The 10,313-nt window shown below is 39.0% G+C and overlaps 1 protein-coding gene across 4 annotated transcripts in view; it reads right to left on the reverse strand.

Annotated features, from left to right (window-relative positions):
- LOC132830170 (zinc finger and BTB domain-containing protein 7C) overlaps nucleotides 1-9,818 on the reverse strand; it is a 243,471-nt gene extending 233,653 nt beyond the window's left edge. For all 4 annotated transcript variants that reach the window (XM_060848524.1, XM_060847809.1, XM_060847898.1 and 1 more), the window contains exon 1: nucleotides 9,581-9,818. The gene's annotated coding sequence lies outside the window, so the exon portion shown is untranslated. The remainder of the gene's footprint in view (nucleotides 1-9,580) is intronic.
- Nucleotides 9,819-10,313: the final 495 nt, after the last annotated feature.

Below are 10,313 nucleotides of genomic sequence, written 5' to 3' on the forward strand. Positions count from 1 at the left end.
GAAGGAGGATGAAAATTGCAGGGGTACTGGCAAAACTCAAACGAGCAGTTAAGATACAGAATGCACTGCCTGGAAGCGTGGGAGGAGCCAGGTTTAACGGAGCCATTCAAGTGAAAATAATGTGGGGGGAAAAGCCAGAGACTGGCACTAGGTAATGATGTTCACTTAAACTGAAGAAAGCACAATGGACTTTTCTGCACTGTAACACTTATGATTCTACATAAATAACAGCATCGGCACAATTAGAAGTGATTATTTATTGAAAGATGTTAATATTTAGTTTTCCTGCACATTAAAAAATCTGGATAAAGAGTCAATACAAAAGGTCTAGAATTCAAAGGATGATTTCAACTTTGGGAAAGATTTGTCTCCTACTTTAGTTTAACATTGTGGTTGTCTGTAGCAGGGCTCACTTATCTGATCAAGCTTACTGTAAAACAAATGGCCTTATAAAGTATCAGTATCATGAACTCTGGTCTTAAGTCTAGTTAATTCTCTGAAGTATTAAGTTTGAACTATTAAGCCTCAGAAAGGAATAAATCAAGCACACTGTTGTTTACAAAAAAAGATACTGGAACCAAACTCTCCCAAATGGTAAGATAAATTTATCAAGTGATCACATTCATATAGCTCAAATCAACATCATTTTCTTAAAGGAAAACAGAAATCCTAGAAGACAAGACAATTAGGATTTGAAGAGCTTTTGCCCAAAACATTGATTTTCCTACTCCTCGGATGCTGCCTAACATGCCGTGCTTTTCCAGCACCACACGCTCTACTCTAATCTCCAGCCCTCACTTTCTTCTAGACAACTAGGTCTTGTTAAGTAACAAGCTCCACTTGGAAGTTAGAAAAAAAAAATTAACACTATTGACATCTAAATTTATGGAACTTTGGTTTTCCTTAACATAATTGCCTAATCAAATCTTGCATTTTCTTCTCCTCCTTGTTCCATTGCTACTTAAAAATGTCAATTAGTTCCCTCCATAGGTATGTGGCTACAAATCAGAGTTCCCTTCGACCTATCTCACTCGTCATTGTCAAGGGGTTTCACTTGAAGAAATTTAAGTAAAAGACTTCATTGCTGCATTAAATGATAATTTACTAGATAAAGTGATTTTCATTCATTTGCACTTGGAAATTTCTGTTACTGAAGATAAATGGCAAATTTTATTTTAACACTTTTTTAAAAAACATTTGAGAAGCTAATACAGATCGGTACCGACCCAAGCACTCACCAAAAAACTTTATCTTACTCAATTTGTGGTGCCTTGTTGTGTGTGTGTGTGTGTGTGTGGTGGTGTTTATACGAATGCCACCTACAGGGGTTAAAAGTTATGAACACTTTCATAATACTGGTTGACCAATATAACATAAATTTTTGAATTCAGCCTTGCTAAAGATAACAGCAATATTAAAGTGACCAAATACGACAGTACGAATACACACTTAACTGATCGCAGGTTATATTTGTCGGGTGCACAGGGAAGAATATAAATAGTGTGAAATACCATGAAATGCTTAGTGAAACAACAGAGTATTAAAGAATGCTGGCCTCATGCAAAATCTACAAACACTTCATTAAATGACAGTGCCACGTTTAATATTGTGAAAACCATTTCTTTTGCAAGTGATACAAGCATCTTTCATGCTCCTCAAAAACAAATAATGCCATAGAAAAATTCCTAAGGTATCCTACTATACATCGTACAGCCACCAAATAAATGTTGAAATTAATCAAAAATATTTTTCCTCAGGAGTACGTCACATTCATGATGTTTTGTAACAGTCAGATTTGCTGGAAGTCAACACTTAACATAACCACAAGGCCTTAAATCTGAATACTGCAATCCAGTATTCCAAAACATCAGCCACAGTTAAAACGTTTTTCATTTATTCATAAGATGTGAACATGTCTGGCTAGTTCTGCATTTATTGGCCATTCGTAATTGCTCTGGAGAAATGGTGTTGAGCTGCCGTCTTGAACTGCTGGTCCTTGGGGATATAGGAAGGCCAATAGTGCTACTAAGGAGGAAATTTTGGGATTTTTACCCAGCAATAGTGAATAAATGATAAAGAACAGCAGCTGAAACCTCCTGGAGGGCAAGCTAAGCAGAGGATTCAAATACTGTTAAACTTTTAACTTAATATCTTTATTTTTCTTGTTTAAATTAAGATGGACATCAATGTGAATGATTACCTTATTTCTTTATTTTTCTACTTATTCTGTGAAAGTAATGCTTAGCTTTATAAACTGCTTTTCTTACTACACCATACCTAGGCTTCTGTACCCGAGGTAGTACAATACAGGGCAACATTTTATACTTTTTCACTGTACTCCTGTATTTGAGTACAGGAAGTCCCCAGGTTACGAACATTAAAAAAAAATCTCAACACCAGGTTTAATTGGAAGCACTAGCTTTTGGAGCACTGCTCCTTCATCAGGTGGTTGTGACAATGACTTGATGCTTCTCAAACTCTCTTTAAAGGTACGGTACTTCCACTGGAAGCACAAGGCACAACGTGACTAATTCATAATTTATAAAGACTGACTTTTTGGTTAAAAGTCACAGCTTACAGCAACTGGTGAGGGAAAATAAACTGATTTCTTATCAGTAAGAAAAAAGTTGCCAACAATAAGTGAAAGATATTGTGGGAAAACCTAAAAAGAGATAGTTTTCAGATAAATGTAACAATTTTCTAACTACCTTAAGAATAAATCGTTTCTTTCTATCATTAACATTCTATTTTCCCATGCCCTTCGTAGTGCCCCATGCAGCTTCAGGAATTTATTTTAAACCAGAAGCTTACTGAACAGATCGCCAATCAAAACAGAAAAACACCATCGTTCCCATAAAACATAGTCCAACATGTATTATTACATTGTGTTGTGTTTCAAAATGTAAACCAATGTCTACTTTTAATTTTTGGCACAGTCAAAGTCACAGCAATATGTTTTTGCATTGTTGGGAATGGCTAGTGTGACTGCTTTATCATAGTTAAAAGATCACAACACCATGTTATCGTCCAACAGGTTTAATTGGAAGCACACTAGCTTTTGGAGCGCTGCTCCTTCATCAGGTGGTTATGGAGGACAATTGTAAGGCACAGAATTTATTGCAAACATTTAGTGCGATGTAACTGAAATTATACATTGAAAAATACCTTTATTGTCTGTTGAGTCACTCATCTATTCGAATACCATGATAGGTTTTGTGATTTATACATGAAAGAAGTGAAACTTTTTTAAAAGTTGCATTCTCCGGTTAACTGTAACAATTGGTGTTAGCTAGACAATATGTTGAAGGTGTTAACCCCATGTGTTCTCGGTCTATACCATGATGTTTAGATTGAGCTCACTTTTCAGATTAGAATCAGAGTCTTACATGAATTCATGCAGTTTTTGAGCAAAGTACAATGTAAGTCTGCAAGTACAAGTTCACCCCAAAAACATGTCTCTACACTCACTACACACACACACACACACACACACACACACACACACACACACACACACACACACATGCACACATGCACTCACTCACTCACACTCACAACCCCCAGACAAACCCACATGCACACATACACGTTTGTGGGGTGAATTTGTACTTGCAGAGTTACATTGTACTTTGCTCAAAAAACTGAATGAATTCATGTAAGACTCTGAGCTTACTTTTCAGATTAGAATCAATCTAAACATCATGGTATAGACAGAGAACACATGGGGTTAACACCTTCAACATATTGTCTAGCTAACACCAATTGTTACAGTTAACCGGAGAATGCAACTTTTAAAAAAAAGGTTTTGTGATTTATACATGAAAGAAGTGAAACTATCATGGTATTCGAATAGATGAATGACTCAACAGACAATCAAGGTATTTTTCAATGTATAATTTCAGTTACATCGCACTAAATGTTTGCTATAAATTCTGTGCCTTACAATTGTGTCCTCCACAATCACCTGAAGAAGGAGCAGCGCTCCAAAGCTAGTATGCTTCCAATTAAACCACCACTTAAATTCATTTACCTTTGATAAAAAGTGGTGGTTTTGACTGGTGCAGACTTGTTGGGCCAAAGGGCCTTTTTCTTTGTGCTGTCAACCTGTGTAACTATGATAAAGCATGATTTGGAGATGTCGGTTTTGGACTGGGGTGTCCAAAGTTAAAAATCACAACACCAGGTTATAGTCCAACAGGTTTAATTGGAAGCATACTAGCTTTCGGAGCGCTGCTCCTTCTTCAGGTGATTGTGGAGAACACAATTGTAAGGCACAGAATTTATAGCAAAAATTTAGTGTGATGTAGCTGAAATTATACATTGAACATACCTTGATTGTCTGTTGAGTCTCTCATCTGTTCGAACACCATGATAGTTTCACTTCTTTCATGTATAAATCACAAAACCTTTTTTCTTAAAAAGTTGAATTCTCCGGTTAACTGTAACAATTGGTGTTAGCTAGACAATTTGTTGAAGGTGTTAACCCCATGTGTTCTGTCTATACCATGATGTTTAGATTGATTCTAATATGAAAAGTGAGCTCAGAGTTTTACATGAATTCATGCAGTTTTTGAGCAAGTACAATGTAACTCTGCAAGTACAAATTCACCCCACAAACGTGTATGTATGCATGTGGGTCTGTGTAGCGTCTGTCTGGAGGTTGGGGGTAGCGAGTGTCTGCGAGCGAGTGTCTGCGAGCACGCTTGCGAATGTCTGTGTGAGAGAGAGTGTGTATAAGACCATAAGACATAGGAGTGGAAGTAAGGCCATTCGGCCCATTGAGTCCACTCTGCCATTCAATCATGGCTGATGGGCATTTCAACTCCACTTACCCGCATTCTCCCCGTAGCCCTTAATTCCTCGTGACATCAAGAATCTATCAATCTCTGCCTTGAAGTCATTCAGCGTCCTGGCCTCCACTGCATTCTGCGGCAATGAATTCCACAGGCCCACCACACTCTGGCTGAAGAAATGTCACCGCATTTCTGTTCAGAATTAGAGGGGGTCAATTCAAAGGCTGTGCCCACAGGTCCTAGTCTCCTTGCCTAACGGAAAAAATTTCCTAGCATCCACCCTTTCCAAGCCATGTATTATCTTGTAAGTTTCTATTAAGTCTCCCCTTAATCTTCTAAACTCCAATGAATACAATCCCAGGATCCTCAGCCGTTCTTTGTATGTTAGACCAACCATTCCAGTGCGTGTGCATGAGTATAGAGTGGTCAAAATGTGTGCCCCACGCACTCATTTTGGGGTGAACTTGTACTTGCAGAGTTACATTGTACTTTGCTCAAAAACTGCATGAATTCATGTAAAACTCTGTTCTCTCACTTTTTAGATTAGAATCACTCAATCTAAACATTATGGCATAAACAGAGAACATGGGGGGTTAACACCTTCAACATATTGTCGAGCTAAACCAATTGTTACAGTTAATCAGAGAATGCAACTTTTAAAAAAAAAATTTTGTGATTTATACATGAAAGAAGTGAAACTATCATGGTATTCGAACAGATGAGAGACTCAACAGACAATCAAGGTATGTTTCAATGTATAATTTCAGTTACATCACACTAAATTTTTGCTATAAATTCTGTGCCTTACAATTGTGTTCTCCACAATCACCTGAAGAAGGAGCAGCGCTCCGAAAGCTAGTATGCTTCCAATTATACCTGTTGGACTATAACCTAGTGTTGTGTGATTTTTAAACTTTGTACACCCTAGTCCAAAACCGACATCTCCAAATCATGCTTTATCACAGTCTCACAGGTTGACAGCACAAAGAAAAAGGCCCTTTGGCCCAACAAGTGTGCACCAGTCAAAACCACCACTTAAATTCATTTACCTTTGATATCATTTAATATTTGGATGTAAGTTTGCTTGCTGAGCCGAAAGGTTCATTTCATGAAAATAAACCTTCCAGCTCTGCGAGCAAACCTACATCCAGAACCTCAACCTTAGCTACAAATCTTCTCAAAACCAATATTTAATAATAAACAGTGTCAGTTGTAGATCATTTTGTAGCATTCCAAGCTACCCCTCCACGAGAAAATTGTAGGTTCGTGTCCCATTCTAGAACTTTCAGCACAAAATTCTGAATTTACACCCCATCACAGTCAGTACAGGGTAGGCAGATTTTTTTAGTCTCTCAGAAATGGAATATAAAAGGTATAAACAGGAAAGTCAGCTGAAGCAGAAGATGAACCATGATTTTATTAAATTGTGGAGCAGGTTTGAGGGGTATTGGCCACCTTCACATTTATGTTCTGACTGAGCAAGTGCTGTATTTTTGATGAGGCAATAAATGGAGACCATGAACTGCTTTCTAAATTGGAGAAAGGAAACTACCATGGCACCTCAAAATAAGTGCACTCAAGTTATCCCTAGTAATCTGGCCAATATTCATCCTTCAAACAAAATCACAAGCAAATTAGCAAGTCATTATTATACTGCTGTTTGCCATATGCAAGTTGGCTGTAGTTTTTCCTACTAAAGTAACTTGCACTTTACAGCCAATGGTGTACTGTTTAACAGTTAAGTGTTTTGGGATGTCATGGAATTATTTGAACTGTATAATTTAGTAACTAATCCAAGACTATAAACATAGTCACACATTGTCTTTTAACATTGTAGATGGAAGGGAAAGTCTTTAACAGTCAATGACATAATCCTTCCAAATTGTGTCAAACAAAACATCATTCCAATTAGAACTAGAGGGCATAGGTTTAGGGTGAGGGGGAAAGATAAATGAGATCTACGGGGCAACGCTTTCACGCAGAGGGTGGTACATATATGGAATGAGCTGCCAGAGGAAGTGGTGGAGGTAGTGCAATTACAACATTTTAAAGGCATTTGGATGGGTATATGCATAGGAAGGATTTAGAGGGATATGGACCAGGTGCTGGCAGATGGGACTAGATTGGGTTGGGATATGTGGTCGGCATGGACAAGTTGGACCGAAGGGTCAGTTTCCGTGCTGTAATCTATATGACTGTATGACTTTATAACTTTGCATAGAGATAATATATGTGCACAAATCACAGAACTGACATTTTTCCACATCACAAAAAAAAATCCTTCTAAATTTGCTTTTGTCACGTATATAAATGTAACCCAAAAAGATCTTGCTGGAACCCACTCAACTCCCACCCATCCCCAATAATGTGACACTTGCTAATAAGCTATATATTAAACTGGGAAGGTAGTTCATTGATCCTATAACAATCAAAATTGCCTTTACATCAATCTTTCATTCATTCCCAATACAAAATATAAGAAAACCAAATATCAGATTTTTTAAGTCATAAAATTTGATTACTTAAAAAAAATCCCATAAGTCAAATTACCAATGATTTGCAGGCACAACTAGAATTTCACTAGTTTAGCCATGTGCAAAAATGTATCTCTCACACACAATGTACACAAGAACATCATCCATAACGACCATAGGCATCTCTTTCTATTAGAGAAAGAATTTCTTACATAAAAGCTTAAGGTAACCAATCCACAAATGAGGGATAAGGTGCGGAGACAAGTCTTCATGAATTACCACAGTTGGTATGGAGATTGAACGCACATTAGATTAGATTACTACCGTGTGGAAACAGGGCCTTGGGCCTAACAAGTCCACACTGACCCGCCGAAGCGCAACCCAACCATACTCCTACATTTACCCCTTACCAAACACTACGGGCAATTTAGCATGGCCAATTCACCTGACCCGCATATCTTTGGACTGTGGGAGGAAACCGGAGCACCCGGAGGAAACCCACGCAGACACGGGGAGAACGTGCAAACTCCACACAGTCAGTCGCCTGAGTCGGGAATTGAACCCGGGTCTCAGGCACTGTGCCACCGTGCCGCCATTGTTGGCTTTATTCTGCTCTCTACTCATCTGGCTAACTGAGCTAACCAATCCACCTACTTGCAATATATTAAGTGTGCACATTTACTTAGAGGCATGTTTCAGTCTCAGGTGCAACACATCTTAATGAAGATTTTAGGTTGTTATCCACCAGTTTCAAATGGTAGTTTAATTTCAAAGTGGTGGCTTAGAGTGTTCATTTGTACATTTATGCCCAATTAAACTGTCCCTGTTCTCCATCTAGAACATTTTTATGTTTATTGCCTTTTACCATGTTGTTATGCAGTTATTGTTAGGATTAATTTCTTCTGTTGATTTCTTTTATAGGTTGAGTCGACCATAAAAGAAGGACAGGACCCCTTTCATTATTCAGATGCTGATACTTCCATAACATTGAAAGCTGGAGTTTTTAAATGTGTATTACACACAATAATTAATAAACAACCCATAAGTAGTAACCAAGAGGAATAATGCAAACAATGATCAAAACACACGCACTGCTTTTGTCTTACCATTTTGCCAATAAATGCACATAACATTTAGAGTACATATGCATATACCACAAGAATGTGTAGTGATGACATGCTCGTGGCTGTACTTTTTTTCTCATTTAAATCAATTAGCTACATTTGGTTTCCCAATTAGCCATTTATGGTTAGTAGTTAACATATTAAACTGCAAACCACTGAATAAACCTCGACATAAGCATACTTTCTCATTTTTGACACATTTGATTAAAACGGAGATTTACTGAATCCTGTAGCCTGGATACCAAAGGAAGAAGGTATCCACAGTAAATCTTGTTCAGTTTTCCTCAGGATTTAAACTCCCAGATTATCCCCTTATAGTCATTTCTTGGTATAAATCAACTCCACCAAACACCTTAGCTCCTCAATCTTTTAACTGCCATTAATGAAGTCTCTTATTACCCCATGTTGTTGAAATATTAATAGTGCTAACATCTATGTACTTTTCCAAACACTGTAAGCCTATGGACAAGCTACTTAAATTTTTAACTGAAGTGATTCCATTAAAGTGGCTCGGTTAAAGAAAAAATTACATTACGAACATGTGATTCTGCACTTTCGTGCAGAAACGGGATTATTGGTGCTTTTGGATCTGCATATTCAGCAAGGAGTCAACGCCTTCATGACATCAAGGGAGGTAAACAAACGAACGTATCTTTTAGATTGCGGAATCACAAGTTTTGGGAAGAATGTTGCATTAACTTCATCCTCTACATTAGTGGAGGATCTTGTCAGCCCAGCCACACCTGGTAATCCTCTCTATATTCAACCATCGACAAGCTCCCTTAATCACATTCCACAGATCACTGAATATGGTAGCAACCTCTCTTTCCACGTACACCAAGCGCCAATTCTCTCACTCTTGTTCCCTGGAGTAAACAACAATCCTGTAAATGTATTACTCAGCGACCATTTCCATGCATATCGAATACCTGGCCAAACTCCCTCAACGCTATCTTCCAGGTCGCAGAATAGCATCGTCCTTTCTTCCACACTAGATCACCTGACAAGCCCCGAAAAGGATGTTTCTCCATCTCAGAATGGTACCTGATCTGTCCGATGTTTAATACAGAAAACGTAGCCCCTTCAAACCACCAACCATTATCCTTTTATACCTGACAACAGAAGTTTATCAACAAACACAGCAACAATGTTCCCACAGCAGAAGCTGATACAGATAGACAGACGGTACCTGTTGTGTCCTCTCCCAGTCACTGTTAAGTGCTGTTATTTATTTTCCCCTTCAGATTTTTTTTTCCTCTCTTTTAATGCCTCTTCCCTCTATCAGTCCACAATCCCTTGGTGATGGAGTGTCAGTGAATCAGGAGCCCGGATGGATATGTGTGTCTCCTCTCCCTTCCCATATCCTGCAGTAATAAAAGATGTGGTTGGTAAGGGAGAGAAAAAAAACCTCACCCAACCTTGCAAAAAAAAAGGGAAAGCAGATATATGGAGAGATATTGCCCTTCCTCTCACGTAACAGCCTGAGTTAATAGCAACCACAGACAGGGTGAGGGTGGGCAGACATCTAGGCAGCTTCTATTGACAGGAATTCTAACCAATTCTAACGCAAGGTCCCGCGTGCCCGACCCACCTCCTCTCCAACCGTTAATTCGTGGGGGTGGGGACAGCAAGCAGCTGCCAATCAGGGAATAGTAAGCGGCGCGAGCGTATTCAGGCGGGAGGGAGGAGGAATGGGGAGTGTTCTCGCGCTTCCAGCCCCGCCCTTCGCCTCCTGACGGGCAGCAGCGGGGCAAGGATTGGCACGGAAAGGGAGCGGGGCGAGGGAGGATTCTCCAATCAGCGCGATGGAGGTGGGATTCAGGTGTCGGTGTGTGACAACTCATTTCCTGATTGATTGGCAGCCACATTAGCCCAATGAGGACAGCGAATAGATGGGTGGAGCCGCCCAACCGTGAACATGC

The sequence above is a fragment of the Hemiscyllium ocellatum genome, chromosome 1 (genome assembly GCF_020745735.1).
Source record: "Hemiscyllium ocellatum isolate sHemOce1 chromosome 1, sHemOce1.pat.X.cur, whole genome shotgun sequence".
In the NCBI taxonomy this organism is placed as follows: domain Eukaryota; kingdom Metazoa; phylum Chordata; class Chondrichthyes; order Orectolobiformes; family Hemiscylliidae; genus Hemiscyllium; species Hemiscyllium ocellatum.